We start from the raw sequence: 22,686 nt of genomic DNA, 5'->3' as shown, positions 1-22,686 counted from the left end.
TTTTGAAAATGAGAAATAAACCGCATCATTCCAAGGAGAAGGTAGAATAAAGATATTAGGACTTTTATGAAGCCATGTTATAGAGTTGGGAGCTGAGCAAGGGTCTGAATCTAGGGTATGGTTCAAATACGTATGAAACACCTCTGAAACACTAAGTTAGATGTTGACACTGTTTCTTAAAATTTATCACACATGGAGAAGTTCTATTCTTTTAGAAGTTCTGTTCTTTTTAATCTCTTCATATCTGTCCAAGTGTTCCCATTCCAAGTGTTTTTTTTTGTCTTCCATTTACTAATTTAGCCTCAGCAGCAAAAACAGGCTGAAACACATCCATTCTTCCTGTTTTGGTGGTATGATAATCATCATTTGTTTGGTTATGATTCCTCACTTTGTGTATGATACCAAAAATTTTCCATGATGATCTCTCATTTTTTACCAGTCATACAAGCAGCTTCCTAACTCCACATGATCATCTGGATATAGCCTAGTTTGGCAATATACAAAGCAGGTCTGCCCTTGTGTTATGGTCATTAAGAACAAGGTTTATGGCTTTGGTAAGGAGATGGAACAGTGCCTGGAAAAGTTAGCTTTACACTGACAAGAGTGCATTTAAGTGGGAATAAAGGTAAATGTCTTTCTGTCTTCCAGACATACAATATGGGCTACTGACTCATCAAGCTGTTTTTCATTTATCTCTTTAGAGTCTCATCTTTTGATTTTTATGCTCTTCTGCAATTATCATTATGTTCTGGACAGATTAGCAAACTATTTTTGAGGAAAAAAAAATAAATAAAAAGAAAAACCACAAAGCAAAACATATGCTTCTCAGAAAAAGAAAAGCACATTTATTGTGACATAGATTAGCATTGTCGTGATCTTTTCAAATTGTTAGATATTGTTTTCTTTTAGTCTTTTATTTATATGGATATTGTTTCTTGTAAAACAGAAGCATTTTCAACATGTTTTCATGGAAGGAACGGAGGGTTGTTGATGGGTTCCATTTGTTACTTTTTTTTTTTTTTTTTTTTTTTTTGGTGGGCAGGGGGTTCTTCTCATTTGAAAGCACGGTTTGCCCATTTATAAAATGTAAGCCATGGGGATGGGGCATGAAAATGCAGCACAGAAAATCATCACCTTGAGGGAAGAAAACTGTCCAACTGCTACTTTGGTGAAATTAAATGCCATGACTAATGCCAGCAGTTATCCTCCTTTATTAATAGCTATAAAGTGTCTATTTGCTTCCACTCTGATGCTTACCAAATTGATCTCTGCTTTAATGAGTGCTAAAGTAAAGATTTATTAGTTTTTCTCTTAGTATAGGAGCAGGAGAGAGCAACAGAACCAGACCTTTTCAGAGAAAAGTTAAATACAGAGTTTTTTGTAAGTACACACTTGTGACATGGAACATACATCTATGAGGGGCTGCAATGAAGACTGCTGATAGCTTAGTCACTGCAATAGCAAAAATCAGAGCACAACAACATTGGTACAAGACCATCTCCTTAATGCCTGATTCAGCTGAAACTACTTGATTAAACTGAAGGACACTGTAAATGAAGTACGTAGTAATGTAGCAATTTAATTTTTTATGGACTGAGATTTGCATAAATTGAATAAGAGCCATGTAAAAAAGAGAGACAGATAGTGACAGTGCAAATATAGCTGTCTCATTCCGCTCTGATGTGTCACACCTTCAGACAAATTTGTCTTTTATTTTAGAATGTAGATTTCAGAAGAAGTATTAGGAATACATTGTCTTAATATCAAACTATTGACTCCTTTTTCTTTTTTTTTTTTTTTTTGGTTCACTAGACCTTTCAGACAGGCTCACACTAGATAGTCACATATTACTTTGTGAGAAGATTTAATTATCATAATTACCTTTAATTTTACATTAATTAATGTGCCTCAAGGGAGTATGTTAAGGTAGCATGCTTAAGGTCCAGACTATATGCAAAAACAAACAAACAAACAAACAAACAAAACAAAAAAAGAAAACACATACAATTAAATATTTTGTGATGTTTCTTATCTCAATGGATGAAATCTTGAAAAGCAAAGCTAGCCAGTCATAGATTTAAAAACTACCTGACAGAACACTTACAAATGCTTCTTGTATATATATATATATTTAAAGAAAATAACACATTTAACTCAAAGTGAAAGTATGAACTACAGTAAAATCATTTTTATAATTCAGATACCTAAGCATATTTTCAACATGACCATGTATTTTGTTGTGAATTTTATTTTTATTTTATTTTTATTTATTTATTTATTTATTTATTTATTTTTACAGCATTACTTAGAGGCCTAACTTGAACCACTGTTCAGAATAGTGTCTCACTGCATAAGAAACAGCTCTGGCCACAATAGAAAAAATAATGAAAATGAGAAGGTCTCAGCTGACTGGAGGTTGGCAAATGTGACACTCATCTACAGGAAGAACAGGAAGGAGGATCCATGGAATTATAGGCCTGTCAGTCTGACTTCAGTGCCATAGATGGTCATGAAGCAGATCAGCCTGAGTGCTGTAACATGGCACATACAGGACAACCAGGTGATGAGACCCAGTCAGCATGGGTTTATGAAAGTCAAATACTGCTTGACTATGAAGACATGACCCACTTACTGGATGAGAGAGGTTGCAGTGAGGAGAGTGTTGGTCTCTTTTCCCAGGTCACAAATGACAGGACATGAGACAATGGTCTCAGATTGTGGAAGGGGATGTTTTTACTGGATATCAGGAAGGATTTTGTCATGGAGAGAGTGGCTAGCCATTGGAACAGGCAGCATGGGGAGGTGGTGAAGTAACATCCGTGGAGGTATTTAAGAGATGTGAATGTGGTCACTGGGGATATGGTTTAGTGATGGACTTGTAGTGTTAGGTGGATGTTTGGACTTGATTATCTTGCAGGTCTTTTCCAACTGAAATGATTCTATGATTCTATGAAATGCCAGTTTATACTCAGTACACTAAGATACAGAGATTTCCACTATGTTTTATGGAAACAAACAAAAAAATCAGTCCACATCTTCACTTCTTTCTTGGTCCTGTATGATCATTCTTGAAGTCAGTTTCTTGCATAAGACAGGGATGTTGCCAAAAAATATCTATACTCTACAAATGTAAACGTATTTCCAGTACTTGGGAATGCTTCTATTGATGTATGATGCATACCATTTGATTACCTTCTCCCACAGGCTTATGTGTTTTTTTAAGGAAGTGGACGCAGAGACAATTCCCAATTGAGTAACCTGTTGCACCACTAAGTGATAAGTAAGTTAAGCAATGATTTCAACCATTACAATGCCTGAGGGGAGAGGAGAGGAGGGGAGGGGAGGGCAGGGGACAGGAGGGGAGGGCAGGGGAGGGGAGATTTCAACCACATGTATGTTTCATGGGAAAGCCACGTGGCAAGCAGTGAGCAATCCAGGAGACTCCTCGAGTGCTTTGAGGATGAATTCCTCATCCAGATATTAGAAAAAAGCAAACAGAGGAGAAGCATTAATGGACATGGTGCTCACCAAAGCAGAGGAGTGCATTAAAGAGGTTAAGACTGGAGGAAGCCAAAGTTGCAATGACCACTACCTGGTTGAGTTTGTGATCTCGAGTAATAAGGGCCTGGCTAAGAGCAAAGTGAACTTATGAACTTCAGAAGAGCCAGCTTCCAGCTGTTCAGAGAATTAGTGGATGAGATCTCATGGGACATGGTTCTTAGGGACAGAGGATATGATCAGAGCTGGCAACTCCTTAAGGATATTTTCCTTAGAGCACAAGAGCTCTCTATTCCCATACATAATAAATCAAGCAGGGAACATAGGAAAGTAACATGGTCGAACAAGGACCTGCTAGTCAAACTTCGGCAAAAGAAGGAAATGCACAGATGGTGGAAACAGGGCCATGTGCCCTGGAAAGATTACATAAATTCTGTCCGGATGTGCAGGGATGGGATCAGAAAAAACAAGGCACTGACAAAACTTAACTTGGTGAGGGATGTGAAGAATTACAAGAAGGGGTTCTACAGGCACATTGGATGTAAAAGAAAGACTAGGGAGAATGTAGTTCCTCTGAAAAATGAAGACAAAGAATTAGTAAAGACAGATGTGGAGAAGGCAGAGGTACTTAACTTTGCCTCGGTCTTTACTAGTGGTCAGGCTTCCGACGTCTCATGAGTCCCCAAACCTCTAGGTGGGCTTAGGGAAGCAGAATACCTCCCACCATAAGTTAAAAGCAGGTTTGGGACCTCCTGACACAACTTAACAACTACAAGTCTATGGAACCTGATGGCATGCATCCCAGGGTCCTGAGGGAATTGGCTGATGTAGTTGCCAAGCCACACTTCATCATATATGAAAAATCATGATTGCAAGAAAAGGACCACAGGGACTGTAAAAAGGGAAACATCAATCCCGTTTTTAAAAAACGAAGACCTGTGGAGCTATAGACTGGTGAACCTCACTTCAGTGCCAGGGAAGATCATGGGATGGATCCTCCTGGAGGTAATATTAAGACACATGCAGGACAAGGAGGTGATCCAAGACAACCAGCACGGCTTCACCAAGGGCAAATCATGCCTGACCAATTTGATGGCCTTCTGTGATGGAGTAACTGCATCAGTCGACAAGGGAAGACAGACCCATATCATCTACTTGGTCTTCTGCAAGGCCTTTGACATAGTTCTGCATGACATCCTAATCTCTAAATTGGAAAGATACTTTACAGATACCTTAAAGGAGGCTGTAGCGAGGTGGGGGTTGATCTATTCTCCCACGTGCCTGTCCCACATGCCTGGTGACAGGATGAGGGGGAATGGGCTTAAGTTGCGCCAGGGGAGTTTTAGGCTGGATGTTAGGAAGAACTTCTTTACTGAAAGGGTTGTTAGACATTGGAACAGGCTGCCCAGGGAAGTGGTGGAGTCACCATCCCTGGAGGTCTTTAAAAGACGTTTAGATGTAGAGCTTAGGGATATGGTTTAGTGGGGACTGTTAGCATTAGGTCAGAGGTTGGACTCGATGATCTTGAGGTCTCTTCCAACCTAGAAATTCTGTGATTCTGTGATATGCATTTGAAGGGTGAATAAGGAATTGGTTTGATGTCACACCCAGAGAATAGTGGTCAATAGTTCTATGTCCAGGTGGAGGCTGATGATGAGTGATGTCACTCGGGAACCTCTCTTGTCAGCAGTGTTTTTTAATATCTTCATCAATGACATAGACAATGGGATTGAGTGCACCCTCAGCAAGTTTGCAGATGACAACAAGTGTGGGAGCTTTGTCATGGGGGTTTACAAGCCCTGTGGTTGGTGTTACCATCAGACTCAACAATGAGGCCATGAGGAATGTAAACAAGTTAGAAGGAACAAAGAAGGGTGATTCACAAGATGCCTTGCTGTCTCAAACTGCTCCTTCTCCAACTGTTAAGATACAGAAGTTGCTAAATGTTTGCTGTTGCTGGACAAAGCTGTTAACCAATGAACAGCTAGTGGGAAAGTACTGCTTGTAGAGCTAATGGTATGAGAAGAGATCCTGTCCTCAATAAGGTTGTTATTAAAGTTATTGATCCTTAAAACTACCCTGGTGTCTGTGTGGTCAATTTGCCACAAAAAACCTGAGTGATTCAGCTGATACCAAAAAAAGAAAGAGCTGCCATTCAAAAGGACCCAGAAAGGCTGGAGAAGTGGGCCCATATGAACTCCGTGAAACTCAACAAGTCAAAGTGCAAGGTGCTACACCAGGGTCGGAGCAATCCAGACAGGAGTACAGACTGGGAGAAGAACTCACTGAGGCCAGTCCTATAGAGAAGGACTTGGGGTTTCTGGTGGAGAAAATACTCAACATGAGCCAGCGGTGCATGCTAGCAGCCCAGAAGGACATTTGCATCCTGGGCTGCATCAAAAGAGGTATGACCAGCAGGTCAAGAGAGGTGATTGTAAAGCCCCACTTCGAGTACTCTATCCAGGTTTGGGTCCCCCAGTTCAAGAAAGATGCATACCTGTAACAGCGAGTCCAGAAGAGGGCTACAAAGATGATCAGAGGGCTGGAGCATGTCTCCTATGAGGAAAGACTGAAAGAGCTGAGGATGTTTACTCTACAGAAGAGAAGGTGCCAGGGTGGCCTCAATGTAACTTTTCAGTACTTGAAGGGGTCTTATAAAATGGATGAAGAAGTGCTCCGGTAGGTAATGGTAGGACAAGGAGGAATGGTGTTAAACTAAAAGAGGATAGATTTAGACTAGAATTAGGATGAAATTCTTCTCTGTAAGGGTAGTGAGGCATTGGAACGGGTTGCCAAGTGAAGTTGTGGATACCCCATCCCTGGAGGTGTTTAAGGCCAGGCTGGATGGCTTGGCCAACCTGATCTAGTGGGTGACATCTCTGTTTATGGCAGGGGATTGGAGTTAGATGATCTTTAATGTCCCTTTCAACCTAAGCCATTCTATGATTCCGTGATTTGATTCCATGATTCTATGGTTCTATGACTCTATGATTCTATGATTCATACAGAATATCCAGAGCAGACTGGTGAAGAAATCCATCTATTAGGGAACTTGAGTGGACTTTTGCCATTCTAAGGAAATGAAAAATTTTCTGTCAGTGATATATGATGTTCTGGTGATCACCTTTGTGAGGATCAATCATATACAGGGACAGCACTTCTTATTCAAGAGATTCTAACTCACAGTTATATCAACCCTGAATCAACCTCAGACAATAGTCTGGTCTGTTACTTGCACACAGCCTGTGTGAACACAGGCTGTGCTTGCTAGTGCTTTTGGTAGTGCTTGCTGCCAAATAATTTTTTCATAAGTACATCGTACTTGGTCACCTGCCTTTGATTTATTATTTCAAGATGTCTCTGTGTGCATGCTGTGTGGATGATGCCAGTGGGTTCTTTTTAAAAATTTTGGCAGAAATTCTGCAAGTTTATTGTTTTTCATGGTGTGATCATGGCAAAGTATGAATTGCAAACCTTTTTATTTCTCACATGTATGTCCTTATCTGTCCTACTTTCCATCTTCAGTACAGCATAAGTTCTTTTCACTTAGCTAAGAACAACTTGCTTTTGTTGCTAATAGTAATTCATATGTAACACACAAATTGATTTATTGGGAAGAAAATGCTGGAGGGAGAAAAGAGGGATTATAGTAAGTCTGGTTAAGTTATGTACCTGTCCCCATTTGGAGTTCAGTTCATGGCATTCTTGTCAAGCTTCTGCAATTGCCAGTAAGTTAGAGAAGGCACATGGTCTAAAGATTTATCTTAGAGACACCGATGCATCTACAGATGGTGTACCTGAATCTAAAGGTTGAGCCAATGGAATGTCATTCTTGATCTTTAGCAGTCATAGACTGCATTTCTGTTCCTTTGCTCAGAACCTGTTTGAAAGAAAAAGGCAATGATACCGCTTCTTCTCATCTTTCTGGAATCACACCTATGCAAAGAAATATGATAGACTGAGGTCTGGAATTATATAGACTGTGGTCTCATCTGTGAACTAAGATTTATAGCTTTTTTTTTTTTTTTTCACTTCTGTTTTGAAATTCTGATTGGCCAAATAATCTGTTAGTTTACCTAGATGACTACATACCTCTTACTCTTCTTACTTTTTGTATTAATAAATTATTTGCACTGCACAGATAATTAGGATATTCAGTATTAACCAATTATAAAAAGAAGAAAAAACTAGAAACAAAATGTCAGGCTATCTTTATTGAGGGCATGGGATTAGGAATTTTTGGGGGGATAGCATTGTATTGAATCAAACTATATGACTTATAGAGATATGGTGTTCTTGAAAGAGGAAATGAATGACAGTGTAAGAATATTAAGCAAAATATAATTATTTTATGTATTTTCAGAGTAAGGTATATATTTTTAGTAGAGTTCACAACAGGTGTTAAAGACCTTTACCTGTACAAGAATTCTACAATGTGTCATCATATCTTGTCAAAAACTAATAATGGAGAATTCATCATGTTTTCCTTAAATATATCTTTTGCTTTGTGTAGATATTAAGAATACTTCTTATAGTTATCTCATTATATCTTAAGTATTTAAAAGAAAAGGAGGTACTACATTTTAAGAGGTACTACATTTCAGTTGGACTTCCAACACAGCATATTCACTGAGCTACACAGCATATCGCTTTTGTTCCTAGTGTTTTGCTCATAAGGTATTTTGACAATGATAGGGGGAAGAGAAGTAGAATTAAAGGTGTTTATCAGTAGGAAACTCTAACTGCCCTAGCTATTTTCTAACAATGTAATTCAAATAAGATATTTGGAATTTTTCTTCAGACTTTGTTAATAAGTCCACTTGGAAAGACTTGCAAAATATTCCAGGAGGGATGTACTTGCAAAAAAATTAATATGAATTTTTTTATATATATATATATATATATATACACTATATTCTGAAGATTAATTTAAACCCTCAAAAAATCCAAGTATTGGAGTTTGGCTTGAACCTTTTAATTATGATTCAACCTCTTGAATATACAAAATACGTCATTGAAAAGGCAAAACAAATCACAAAATAGATAGTCTTTGCATACAACTGCTAATTGCACCTTGTACTTTAAATATGGCATATGTTAGGATTTTTTTTCAGCCTTCTGTCTCTAGAAATAATGAAGTTTACTTTAAAACATAAATATTGAAAACCCCACTGTGATAATGAGATTAATCATGGTGGTAAACCAAAAATTCTGTTTCTTATTCAATGGCTTTAATAATATCAATTATAAATATATATTATGTTTTCTTGCATACTAGATTGTTTTCATAAGTAAAGGTAATGATGTGACTTTATGAAGAAAAATTGCATATATAGATAACCAAAGTGCTTTATACTTATAGACACAACCTTCTTTTGTTTTTCTAATAAAGATAACAGCAGAGATTTTATGCACATATAGTAAGTTGCTACCCATTTGGAAAGCTATGATTTGATATATCATAGCTATTTGATTGAAGCTTATGATGATACTTAAAGCTGACGATTAAATTAGGGAACAATATGAGGAGTCAGTAACAACAAGCAATAACATCTTTTTCTTGACTATTTATGATCAGTATAGCTACATGAATGGGAATTCCTGAGCTGACTTGCTCAGGAATCTTGCTGACTGCTTCAAAGAGTCTGGCAGCTGTTATGAATGGATTTGCAATTTTGGCCAAAAAATCGCTAACAAAACAATTTTCATCTGATTCACAGGAACAGCATTTAAAATATTTTCTGATGGAAGTCTCAAAACACCAAATTCCAACAAATGGCAAAATTTTGTATTTCAACATTTGCACTCTCAAAATTGAAATAATATTGTAGGATAAGGAGGAATCAACCTCCCTCCCTCCCTCCCTCCCTCCCTCCCTCCCTCCCTCTCTCCCTCCCTCCCTCCCTCCCTCCCTCCCTCCCTCCCTCCCTCCCTTCCTTCCTTCCTTCCTTCCTTCCTTCCTTCCTTCCTTCCTTCCTTCCCTCCCTCCCTCCCTCCCTCCCTCCCTCCCTCCCTCCCTCCCTCCCTCCCTTCCTTCCTTCCTTCCTTCCTTCCTTCCTTCCTTCCTTCCTTCCTTCCTTCCTTCCAACCACATTTGTGCTTTGTTTTGGTCTTGGTTTGGTCATTTGCTTCTTCTATCTCCAGATTTTAAAAATCAGCTTTGTGACTTTAAGGGAACGACTCATGATTTCTGAATTCTTTCAGTCATGTATTATCAGAATTGCAATACACATTGTTGTCTCAGTAGTGTTAATGAATAAAAAGGTTGAGTAAAACCCTTTATTTTTCATTTTCTTATATTATGGTAGTATGTCTGGTTAAAGAACAGTCAATTTATTATTTTGTTTGCTTGCTGATACACAAACTATAGAGAAGTTTTCTATCCTTATAAACCAGGATAACAGCAATTTATGCATTGAGAATTTATGTATGGTTTTGGTTTACAAATTTTTTTATTCAATAAAAAATGAGTAGTTGCCATGGAAGTTGCTACAACTAAAACATGGGGTTTGGGTTACCATGAAGAAGCAGGGCATTTTTATAAACAAATAAACACTTAAATCAAATGCAAATCACCATCGTGCATGTTCTTAAGACAATAGAGGTTCAGCTTCCCACTCCCGTTGATGTTGCAGAGAGTTCAGACCACAAGCTGAATTGTTGCATTGACATCCTCAAACATAATATGCAAAGGTATATTGAAGTTATATTATTTGCTACTCCCAGTGACTGCAATCTTAAATAACTATTCTCAACAGTTTGGTTATAAACACAGAAGGATACCCAAACAAGATTTTTTATTCTCTTGGAGATTGCAAAAACTTACCATGAATTGAAAAGGACATTTTGTGGACATGTGCATTTTGTGGACATACATTCACAATGTAAAAAATTTTCTTACTTCCTCTGAAATAGCAATCATTTAATTCTTTAGAAAATATAAACTACTAGTATTTAATTATGACAATTTAATTTTGAAATAAAAAATAACATCAGATTTCACAATCTAATATTTATTTCATCAAGGTGAAAACTTTTTTTTTTCTTGAAGAAAATACTTCACAATTAAAAAAGCTGTGTTTTTTTTTTTTTTTTTCTGAAAATAAATAAACTTAAAATTAAATAAATAATAGTAATAATAATAAAGTTTCAGCTTCAGTAGTTTTCATATTAGAACAACAACAACAAAAAAACGTTTTGTGGAAAAAATTTACTTATGTCCATAAATTAGCTCATCTTTGTCAACATAACACAGAGAAAAGGGCAGTGAGATCTCTAGAATATCCTATCTACATTTTCTATTATTCATCTAACTGATTCCATGCTACCAGGGAATGGAAGAAACAGTATTACTGCAGTAAACAGAAGCTAACACATTTAATTTTGTGAATTTGCTGTGCTGAGATTAATTCTGAGTTGGCTTAACCAGGCTGCTGGTTTGGATGCTGATGACATCCTGCAGTTCTCCATCCTGTTACCACTCCACATACAGAGCTGCAGCTCTGCACAACCTCTGTGTTTTTCATTTCTGCTCCTTCTGGTGGAACTTCCTACTTAGGTTCACCTCTCCCTAAGTTATTTCTAAAATGGCAGCTTAAATGCCTTCCTTGTCCACATAGCTTTTACATGCTAGGTCAGGAGAAACACCTGTGCATCTACACCAGCAGAGGGAGAAATAAAAAGACCGATGACAGTAACTTCATCACCTTCAACCACCAGCACCTAAATAGCAAAATGGCACTTTGCATGCAACCTTTATGTCATGAAATACATCCACAAAAGACTGAGAGTGAGAATGAGAATGTGAATTTGAGTCCTAAAGAAAGTGTGGAAAGAACAGCTGTGTTTTTTGGTTGGTTGGTGGTTTTATTTATTTATTTATTTTTGTGTCTTCAGAATGTCATAGTGTTTTGACAGCTTGGCAAAGGCTGTCTTCTCTCTCACATGGAAAAAAAAAATCAGCTCACCAACCAACCAACCAACCAAAAAAAAAAAAAAAAACACAACCATTTTTATTCCTTTTCTTTGCATAATAAAATATTTGCCATGCCTTACATTTTTAGCTATCCAAACACTTATATTAATGAAACAGCAAATATATGTAAATTAATTAGTGTTTTATAGAATTTATATTCCAAAACATGATTACCCACTAACTGCACTGTAGTTAAATGTCCAAATCTAATAAATTGCATCAGGTCTTCTAAACCTACAGTGTAATTAATGTCAAATGGTTACTATAATTAAATTCTATATGTTAAATCAGAAAATAAAATGATGATGTGAATTTGTTTTGCAACTAAATTCAATGGTATGCATGAAGAAAACTGCTAGAAGACCAGTGTAGCTAGAAACTTCTGGTGGATGGGGAAGCCTCAGTAAACTCCACAATTACTTAACTTAAATGAGGTATCACCTTTGAAGGGCTGGGCTGTTGAACAGAAACCCCTCTATTATGCATGAATCTGTGACAGGGGAGGTTCAGGCTAGATATTAAGAAAAGGTTCTTCACTGAGAGGATGGTCAGGCACTGGAACATGCTCCCCAGGGAAGTGGTCACAGCACAGAACCTGTTGAAGTTCAAGAAGCATTTGGACAGTATTATCAGACATAGGGTCTGATTTTTGTGTGGTCCTGTGTGGGGACCCAGGAGCTAGACTAAACTGCAGGTCCCTTCCAACTCAAGATATTCTGTGATTCTATGATTCTATTACATAAGTACTCATCTGATGTAAAGTCATGTAGCACTACCGACTGTGAAGAACATTAGGTTCTTCCACAAGGTGGAAGTTGATAACAGCAACTACTTGCTTTAACTATGTAGACTGAATACTACCTTTGATTTTTGCTATGCAAGTGAACAAGAGGGATTTGGAATAGATGTGATAGAGGTGTTTTCTCCAGTGTATGGGCAATTCTATATATGAGTGCTGGGATCCTGGGATGCACCCCAGCATTCCAGCACTCATGAGACATGGGACATATATAGAATTGCCCATATGGTGAAACAGGCAGATCTCTGCCAATCACACATAATTATCATTTTATATCAATGGCTATTTTATCCTAATTCCTTCTTAAACTTTTAAAGCTGTGAACTGTGATATGTGATATGGTAGCTTTATGTCTAAAATGTGAAACAGCTCAGAGGCAAACAGTCCAGAGATGTGACTGCACTTCAGAGCAGGCTTTCATCATGTCTCCACTTGCCATGTAGAGTAGCTCATTCTTCCAATGTCCATAACCACTGCTCAAACAATTTGAATGCTGTTGGAAGATACGGATCCCTCCAGTGCCATGGGAACACCAAGGAGAGGATCATCTCCAAGGAAAGTTTATCATTGATCATTTTACTTTACACCTATGCACAGGGTTCTGGCGACATGGTAGCATATCTGAAACATGGTTTCTGATGAAACAGACCTATGCATTACATTTGCATAAACAAACAAATAAATAAAAATTACCTGGCATTTTTCTTTGTCTTTATTCATACTTACACATATTTCTGTTTTCTTACACTTGCATGGCAAGACATGGTCAGATTTTTATTTTATTTTATATTTTTAATTACAGTGGGGGAAAAGGGAAAGAAAAATACTTTGCTTAGGTCAATAATACTATCATGACAATGTGTAATGTTTATTTTCAAGGCTGTCATTTTCAATGTCACAGATACCAAGTTCCATTCCTGAAAAAATTGTTAGTGTTCATCTTTCTAGTAGAGAAAATTGGACAAGGTTAGAAGGTTAGTCCAAACACACTGAAAATTATCAAATAGAGGTATTTATGTTATATACTACTACTACTACTACTAATAATAATAATAATAATAAAATCAATCACGGTAAATGATCAATCTTTCCAGAATGACTGAAAATTAAAGAAAACTAGGAGCTTTATGTAAGATATTAAAGTGCTAAGTAAGATATTATAAAGGAAAAAAAAAAAAAAAAAACTGCTTGGGGATTACTAGCACAGTTGTTCCTATGGTAACAGCTATTTGTACTCCATGCATCATCGTTTATATTTCAGGAACTGGAGTGCTGGAAAAGGGGAGGGAAAATAACATGTTATACTAAATTAATTCCAAAGACAATCCCATATTAAGATACTTAACCCTTTGACTAAACCCTTTGACTAAAAAGAAAAATACCTGTGTGTGATTTCAAGATCTTCCTACTTGAAAGTGTGTTTCTCAGAAAAGGGTCTCTGAAAAAAAAAAAAAAAAAAAGGCATACACTTACTGATATTCCCATTATATTCTGAATCTTATCTCTAATTCATTGCTAAATAACAGTTTCAGTCTTGTCTTAGCTACACAACTGATGGAGTAAAACAAGAAAATGTATGGTTGCTTTCAAGATCAGATCCCTCAGCAGGACTGCAGGCAGTGGCAAGTCACTGAGAGATTTTTGAACTAGCTGACTTACAAAGAGGGGGAAGATATGTCCAGGGAGAAGAATGAGTTACACTACAGACAGTTGTTTGGGAGACAAGACCCATCAGCTTCAATAGCATTCAGTCTTTTGGGCTAGGTAAAATGTGTTTATCTCTAAACTTTCTTTTACTACTACATTGTCAGTCTTCAGTGTGTAGCCTCCAAATGCTGAACTGCCTAGTGATGTGCAGAAAGGCTTGGCTACACTTTTGATGCAGCCCAGGATACAGATGGCTTTCTGGGCTTCAAGTGCCCATTGTTGGCCCTTGTTGAGCTTCTCATCAACCAATACCCCCAGGTCCTTCTCCACAGGGAGAATCACTCCTTCTCCTTTATAGAATCATAGAATATCCCAAGTTGGAAGGATCCCGTATGGATCATCAAGTCTAACTCCTGACACCACACAGGTCTACCCAAAAATTCAGACCATGTGACCAAGTGTGCAGTCCAAACACTTCTTAAACTCCAACAGGCTTGGTGCAGCAACTACTTCCCTGGGAAGCCTGTTCCAGTGGGCGACAACCCTCTCAGTGAAGAATGTCTTCCTGATGTCTAACCTAAATCTCCCGTGCTTCAGCTTGACAGCATTCCCATGGATCCTACCACTGGTGACTAAAGAGAATAGATCAGCACCTTTCCTACTAGAAAATACAGTTCCAAGGAGATAACTTCAGAGAAACAAATTCTTCTTGGCCATCTCCCCCTCACCCCTCCAATGACCAGCTCCCTGAAGAAAAAGCATGAAAGGCGTCATTGTATCTGAGGTAGGGTCAGGTGAAGACGTGTTTTACCACTTGTTCATTCTCCATTTCTTCTACTCCAGGCAAGTTATGGTAGCTTTCCAAAGATTTCACAATCCGTGGGATATTCAGACGAGCTTGTTCTTCTCGGTATGTCTCCAGAATGCACTTGAGGTTTTGTCTAAGGTTAAACAAATCCTAAAGAGGGTCAGCCAGAGATGGGTTGTGAGGCAGGAAAGATATGAGTGGCGGGGAAAGTGGGAGGAGTCCCCAGTCCTGGTCCCCAGATTTTTGAGCCAGGGACATGATTCTGCAGAGCCATCAACCATTTCTTTAGCTTTGAAGATGCTGAAATGGTCCCTGGTTTCAAAAGAACTAGTTCCCCGCCTGTCACTAAAAATCGTTGCTTAGGGCTAAAATTTTTGTTTCTTTTCTGTCACGTGAACAGCTAGAGTGACTCAGCCTGCCTTCTCTGTTAAGTTCGGTGCTCCCTAGTCTTAACATTTTTAGTACTCAGTAGCGTACCCCAGATTCTTGTATTTTGAGAGGGATTGCGCTCCCCTTACATCATATAGGAATCCAATTTTTCTGTCTCAAGGGTGAATGGCATGATGCACTTATAAATCATTGCAGATTGTTGTCATTTGCCAAGTAAATTAAGACCATGCAAGTGCCTCCTACTGTTTCCTCTTCCCTTTCATTTGTTGTCTGTTTACTATCAAATATTACATATTTGGTGAAATGTCTTAAAACAACATTACTTTTTAATTAACAAGTTTTTTTTGATTGTTTGTTTGATTGTTTGTTTGTTTCTCTCTAGGTCTGCCAGTAGCTGACAAAGTAGAAAGGTGTGCTTTTCTCTTTCATTCTTGTATAGAGTTAGAGGCAATGCCAATTTCATACGTGACTGAGGCTCTGCAATGATGCAAGTCTATCCCACTACTTTAAATTCAGTGATGCAACCTGAGTTTACACTAATTAAGTTTCAGGGATTGGACCAATTTGAAGCTTTTGGACTCTGACAATTCTTGGAAAACATTCCCACAGGTTTATTTTGTGGGGCTTAACTGTACTGCAGTGAGAAGAATGTCTTCTGCTGTGGAATGAAAGTATACCTGTATGCCACAATGTCTGATTTTTTTTTTTTTTTTTTTTTTTTTTTTTGGTGGTGCTGGGGTGGGGGAGGTGCAAAATTCTTTGTGGACACCTGAAGGAGTTGCAATATAATAAAATTAGGTGAAGAAGAAGTTCCTTCTCTGTTGTTGTCTTTGTTTTTTTTTCCATACAGCCTTAAATTGAAGGTCCCATTTTCTGACCTTTGGCAGATTATAAGCATGCCGGAACACTTCACATTATGTATATCATAGTTGTCTGAAATTATATAATACCTATAGTCTGCTGCAGGCTGAAAAGTAGCCTATGCCTCAGGTACCGTTTTATGCCTTTGCTTTTGTTACTACATCCTTGTATGTCTTCAAAAGGGAAATGAAATTTTCCTACCCAGAAAAAACACCGTCCAGAAGACAGTTGAGTTGTTAGGGCCTGAATTCTCACTGAAACTAAAGGTAGGTATCTTCCTGACTTGAAGAAAGAGGCTATAATCTATCCTGGCTTGTTTACTCATGAATGAGCATGAAAGAGAGATGTGTCCTTGTATCTGAAGAGGAGGTAAAGGAACAGCTAGCGCAAGGAACACAAAAGTCCATTGTGCCAGACTAATCGCTGGTTGGCTCTGAGCTTGGAGACTGCAACAGAATCATTTAGGTTGGAAGAGACCTCCAAGATCACCAAGTCCAACCTCTGACCTAACACTAACAAGTCCTCCACTAAACCAAATCCCTAAGCTCTACATCTAAACGTCTTTTAAAGACTTTTAAAGACTAAAGGGATGGTGACTCCACCACTTCCCTGGGCAGCACATTCCAATGCTTAACATGCCTTTTAGTAAAGAAGTTCTTCCTAATATCCAACCTAAACCTGCCCTGGCACAACTTTAGCCCGTTCCCCTCGTCCTGTCACCAGGCATGTGGGAAAATAGACCAACCCCCACCTCACCACAGCCTCCTTTAATGTACTTGTAGAGAAGAATATCGTCACACCTGAGCCACCTCTTTTCCAGGCTGAACAATCCTAGCTCCCTCAGCCGCTCCTCATAAGACTTGCTCTCCAGACCCCTCACCAGCTTCATCGCCCTTCTCTGGACTTGCTCGAGCACCTCCATGTCCTTCTTGTAGCGAGGGGCCCAAAACTGAACACAGTATTCAAGGTGTGGCCTCATCAGAGCTGAGTACAGGGGGACGATCATTTCCCTAGACCTGCTGGCCACACTGCTTCTTATGCAAGTCAGGATGCTGTTGGCCCTCTTGGCCACCTGAGCACACTGCTGGCTCATATTCAGCTGACTATCCACCAATACTCCCAGGTCCTTCTCTGCCAGGCAACTTTCTAACCACTCAACCATCTTCAAACTTCCAGATCTAGAGGAACACTTTGGCTGCAGCCTAAAAGCCACGTGTGCAGAAGCTCCCCCAAGACAGCCAATCTTCTTCCTATGACCTGCCAGAAAACAGATGTCCTGGTTTCAGCTAGGATAGAGTTAATTTTCCTCCTAGGAGCTGGTAGGGTGCTGTGTTGTGGATTAGGATGAAAAGAGTGTTGATACCACTCTGATGTTTTAATTGTTGCAGAGCAGTGCTTACACTAAGCCAAGGATGTTTTAGCTTCTCGCTGTGTCCTGACAGTGGGCAGGCTAGGGGTGCAGCAGGAGCTGGGGGGGCACAGCTGACCCAAATTGGCCAAAGGGTTATTCCATACCCTCTGACGTCATGCTAAACAGTAGATAGGGGAGGCTGTCTGCTTGGGGTTAGGCTGGGTAGTGGGTGGTGAGCAATTGCATTGTGCATCACTTATTCTGTACACATTAGTAGTAGCACTACTATTATCTTTTTTTTTTTTTTTTTTTCCCTGTCTTAATAAACTGTCTCTGTCTCGTCCCACAGGCTTCATTTTCCTATTTCTCTCCCCAGTCCCAGAGAGGGAGGGGGGAGGGTGAGCGAATGGGTGTGTGCTGCTTAGCTGCCAGCTAGGGGAAACCACAACAACAGCAATGTAGTCATGTAATCAAATTAAAGCAAAAACTTTCAGCCTGGTCCTTGACCTGATTAGGGAGTGAGGGTCCAGATCCTGGCATTTAAACGTGATAGTTTATATGGAGCCAAAGTAAATACTGTAGTCAAAGGTCATGGCGCTAGATTTTGAAAAATCATGCATAAAGAAGAGATCTCAGAAAAGCAAATTTAAGTAACATTAATGTCAAGAAAAGTCACTCTGATTGCTATATTCTTTATCTGTCGTGACTAGACAGATGAAAATCTATGACAACAGTTTTGCCTTTAAGGTCATTTTCTTTTTTCTTTTATTTATTTCTTTTATTTATGTTTATTTATCTTATTTTAACAGGCTCTGTACTAATTTGTCTCACAGAATGACTAACAGAAATATGACCCGTATGCACCTTTTGTAGTTAATTCATTAGGTCAACTTTAACCACTCTAACCAAGGGTCAGGTCAACTCTAACCAAGGGTCACAAATGACCCTTGTCAGGTCATTTCTCTTAGCGATAAGGAGCAATTGACCTTAAAACATTGAAGCCAGGTAGATGGGCCTATTCCACAAGGTCTCTTGGCTCCACCCTTGTTAAGTGAAATCTGCCAGGTGGGGATCATTTGACCTTTGCAATATAGGAAGCATGAGGATTTATGGGAGGAATTGCCTCCCCAGGGGAGTTTGAGGCTCATGTTACCTAGGATGCTTTTCTACTGTCATGGTGAAATGGACTCAGTGTTCCCCATTAGGCTGCTCTTTGTTCATGTTCTCAGTCATGGTCCCCTGTCCTTCTCCCTGGAAACTAAATTTGTTATGCAGGACCTATCCCTCATGAACCCATGTTGCTTGGGACCTATGTTGCTTGGGACCAATGACTGCAACCAATGACTGGGACCCTTATGCTATGAAGCATATGCCAGTCCAAGCCAAGAGCAGCCAGTTTCTTGAGGAGAATGCTGTGGGAGACGTTGTCAAAAGCCTTGCTGAAGTCAAGGTAGACCACATCCACAGCCCTTCCCTCATCCACCCAGCGCGTCATTTTGTCATAGAAGGAGATCAGGTTCGTCAAGCAGGACCTGCCTTTCATAAACCCATGCTGACTGGGCCTGATCACCTGGTTGGATCGCCAACCTCATGGATTGTGAGTGCCCCATTCTGCTCCCCGTCCCCTTCCACCAATTCAGGGTACCGCGTATCCAGAGAGCAACTGGTTTTGCCACTAAAGACTGAGGCAAAGAAGGCATTAAGCACCTCTGCCTTTTCCTCATCTTTTGTAACTAAGTACCCCCCTGCATCCAGTAAAGGCTGGAGATTTTCCTTAGTCCTCCGTTTTGCACTGATGATTGTAACCATCTAGCCAATTGCTTATGCACCGAGTGGTCCATCCATTAAATCCTCTTCTCTGATTTGGAAACAAGGACATCATGAGGCACTGTGTCAAATATTCTGCTCAAGTCCATGTGGATGATGTCAGTTGCTCTTCCCTTATCCACCAATGCTATAACTCCATTGTAGAAGGCTGCCAAATTTATTAGGCATGATTTGTCCTTATTAAAGACATGTTGGCTGTCACCGATCACCTTTCTATGTACCCTAGTATAGTTTCCAGGAGGATCTGTGCCATGATCTTGTTTGGCACAGAGATGGTAGATATATATACACATAACAGTTCCAACTGAAATCAAAAGGAAATAAGGCTCCCAAGGAGATATTTGACTTTTAAATACCTTTGCAGATGTGGTTACCACTTATGTAAAAAAAGGAAAAATGTTGAATTTGATTAACACAGGTCAAAAGTATGTAAGATTGAACTTTATATTTTCCATAATGACTTGGGTTCTGCCTCTGTGCCTGTGCAAAAGTACTGAAAAAGTTATGCCCTATTTCATGTATTGGCCTGGTGTTTCAGAATTTGGTATTTTTCTGGTGAAGCATCATGTGAATCCCAGCCTGCTAAGTGAGCTGTGAGACTTTCAAACACTTTCAGGCCTGTAAAATCATAGAATCATTCAGTCCTCTAAGTTCATATAGTCTAACCTTTAACCTAGTACTGAAAAGTCCACCAGTAAAGCATGCTACTAAGTTTGAAATCTACATATTTTTTTAAAACCTCCAGGGATGGTGACTCAACTACTTCCTTGGGCAGCCTCTTCCAATGTCTCATGCTCTTTCAGTAAACAAATTCCCCCTAAACTTCAACCTAAACCTCCCTTAGTGCAAATTGAGGCCATTTCTCCTCGTCTTATCACCTGGTGCTTGGAAGAAGAGACTGTTCCTCACCTCACTATAGCTTCCTTTAAGGTAATTTTAGAGCACAATAAGGTCTCCCCTAAGCCCCCTTTTTTTCTAGGCTAAATAACCCCAGCTCCCTCAGACACTCCTCATAAGACTTGTAAATGCAGCTGTTGTTGCTGACTTTTTTTCTGAGAGTGTCGCAGTGCTACTGTCTATCTTTTATATAATACTTTAGAGAGTTTGTCTAGGAGTCAGAGTTCAGTTCAATCAAAAACCTAACAGGTGATCCAGCCTATGTATCTCTGAAAAAGCACCTTATCATCAACACAAAGACTGTACTGAAGTTCTCCAAATTATGCCACTGTACAAGAACAAATCTTATGTTACAGAGTATATGGAGGTAAAAGTAAATTATTACTTTTTCACTGCTTTCTTTTTGAGAAGGTATCTCTGATTTTTATTTCTAACGCTCTAGCTATATTTAAGTTATTTAGTTGTTTGAGTGGAATGCAACCCTGTGAGCTAAAACTATGCTTACAATCACCCCCTCCCAGTTGAGTATCTTAAGTGCTAGACCAAAAAATTGTGTTCATTTCTATGTAGGCTTTTTCAATAAATTTTGATTTTCAGCACAATGTTATAGGAGCACGTGCACCTCTGTGTTCCATCAGGTTAATGTGTAGTATAAGGTTTTCTGGCATTCAGTTAGAAACCAAGTATGATCTTGAACAAGGAAAGACAAGTAGTTCTCTCACTTCTTGAAGTAGTTCTCTGAAATGTGGGAAATTTAATTCTCCATTCCCCACCCTAACAATGCATTCCGCTGAAGCCAGTGTGGGTCTTTGGAAAAGGCTCAAGATGTGAAATACAAAGCTGAGGAACTGGAACAGGGTTTGCAGTTAGAAGAATAGGCTGAGGTGGTGGTGTTGGTCACAGTGCAGTAGAAAGGTGAAGACAGGGAAATGGTTGGGATCTGACCTTGGATGGTGCTGAGATGTATAGTTTGAGGGAAAAGATACAATGATGAGCCTGTTCTGTGTCTGCCTGTGACTCAACATGGAGTTAGACCAACAATCAATTTCTTAACTGCAACTACTACTTTAACTGTAATTACTAACACATTGCAGCTGCTGCCAACTATTACCTTAACTGTTACCAAGGTTACATCTGACTAGCCTGAATTTGAAAACATAGGCCCTTGCTGTGGGCAAGACCACCATCACTATTGCTCTTCTTGACATAGTTTAACCGAAAAGAGCTGTTGAAAGCCTTTTACAAGACCTTCCAGCTTTTTTATTCTTGAAATTCTATGAAAACTGTAACATCTCTGAGTTGGAATATATGAATTATTACCTGACAGATCAGACTTATTCAGATCCTTACACTTAGGGGAAAAAAAAAAAGTCTTCTTAATTCAGCTGATAATTGATAGTGTAACTTCAACTGTTCTGTGAAATAATAGAATTTCTAAGTTCCTTGAGATATGAACTGTGTACAGAAATATTGTCTTTTCAGATTACTTTGTTGTGATGATGTTACTGTACCTTCACATATTCTGTATGAGAATTTATATAGCAGCATATCTTATTCTCCAAAGCACCTTTAATAATCCATCTTTTCTATATATGAAAGAGAAAGAAAAATTATCAGTAAAGAAAAAATATTTAACAAATCTTGTGAAACCAAAATATTCAGAAAATGAGAATAATAACATTTTTATTATTGTTTTTAGTTCATAAAAGCTGTGAAATCTTACTTGAACTCTGGTCTTTACTATCTTATATTTTCCTCCAGTGGATATGTTAAACTTTCTTCAGGTATGTTAAAAATCAGACATGGAAATGAAAGGGGTCACATATAATTTTTCAATCTCTTATATAAAACTTCTGATTTTTCATGTTTTCTTTATACTATATGTATTAGATTTTGATAATTGGCTGCCTACATACCATTATTTTGGCAATTATTTCTGCTATTCCTATTTTGAACATGTGTTGCATGATTTCTGAAGTAGGCACACTCCTCAAATTCTGGACAATATTTGGAAAGTGTTACATGAAAATGGGAAAGGAAAAGGAACAGGAAAAGGAACAGTAATGGGAATGGGAACAGAGAAAGAGGAAGAGAAGAGAAAAAAAGAGGACAGAGAGAAAAAGGGAGAGGAGAGGGAGGGGAGAGGGAGAAGAGAAGGAGAAGAGAGGGGAGAAAGAAAGTCATGTATATAATGGTTTAAATTTAAGAAAAGCTGTTAAAGGGGAATTTGAATATTTTTACGAAGTTGCTTTTGATCTTTCTGAGCATTAGTAAAATTATGGCACCCTTACAACAGTCAGACCTCTATGCTTATATTGGAAAAAGAGGAGTGACATGACTCTGGAACAGATAGCTGTGCAAACTCAATTTGAACAAAAATTTTAGGCTTTTTTTCATATCTCACTGAGATTGTCCATTCAATTACCTCTTTTTATTATTATTATTTTTTAATTCACATGAAACTTTTCAAATGTTTTAATGATGAATCCTTTGTAATTCAGTGTTTGGAAATAACACCTCATAAAGGTGACAGTTCCATAATTTCTTCTATTCACAAAAATCGCGAGTATTCCATTCCAAATGAGGGTTCCTCCTCACTGGTACAAATACACATTATTGTTTTCTATTTTTGA

This window comes from Anas platyrhynchos, chromosome 1 (assembly GCF_047663525.1).
Source record: "Anas platyrhynchos isolate ZD024472 breed Pekin duck chromosome 1, IASCAAS_PekinDuck_T2T, whole genome shotgun sequence".
Classification (NCBI taxonomy): domain Eukaryota; kingdom Metazoa; phylum Chordata; class Aves; order Anseriformes; family Anatidae; genus Anas; species Anas platyrhynchos.
Note: the sequence above shows the minus strand (reverse complement) of the source record.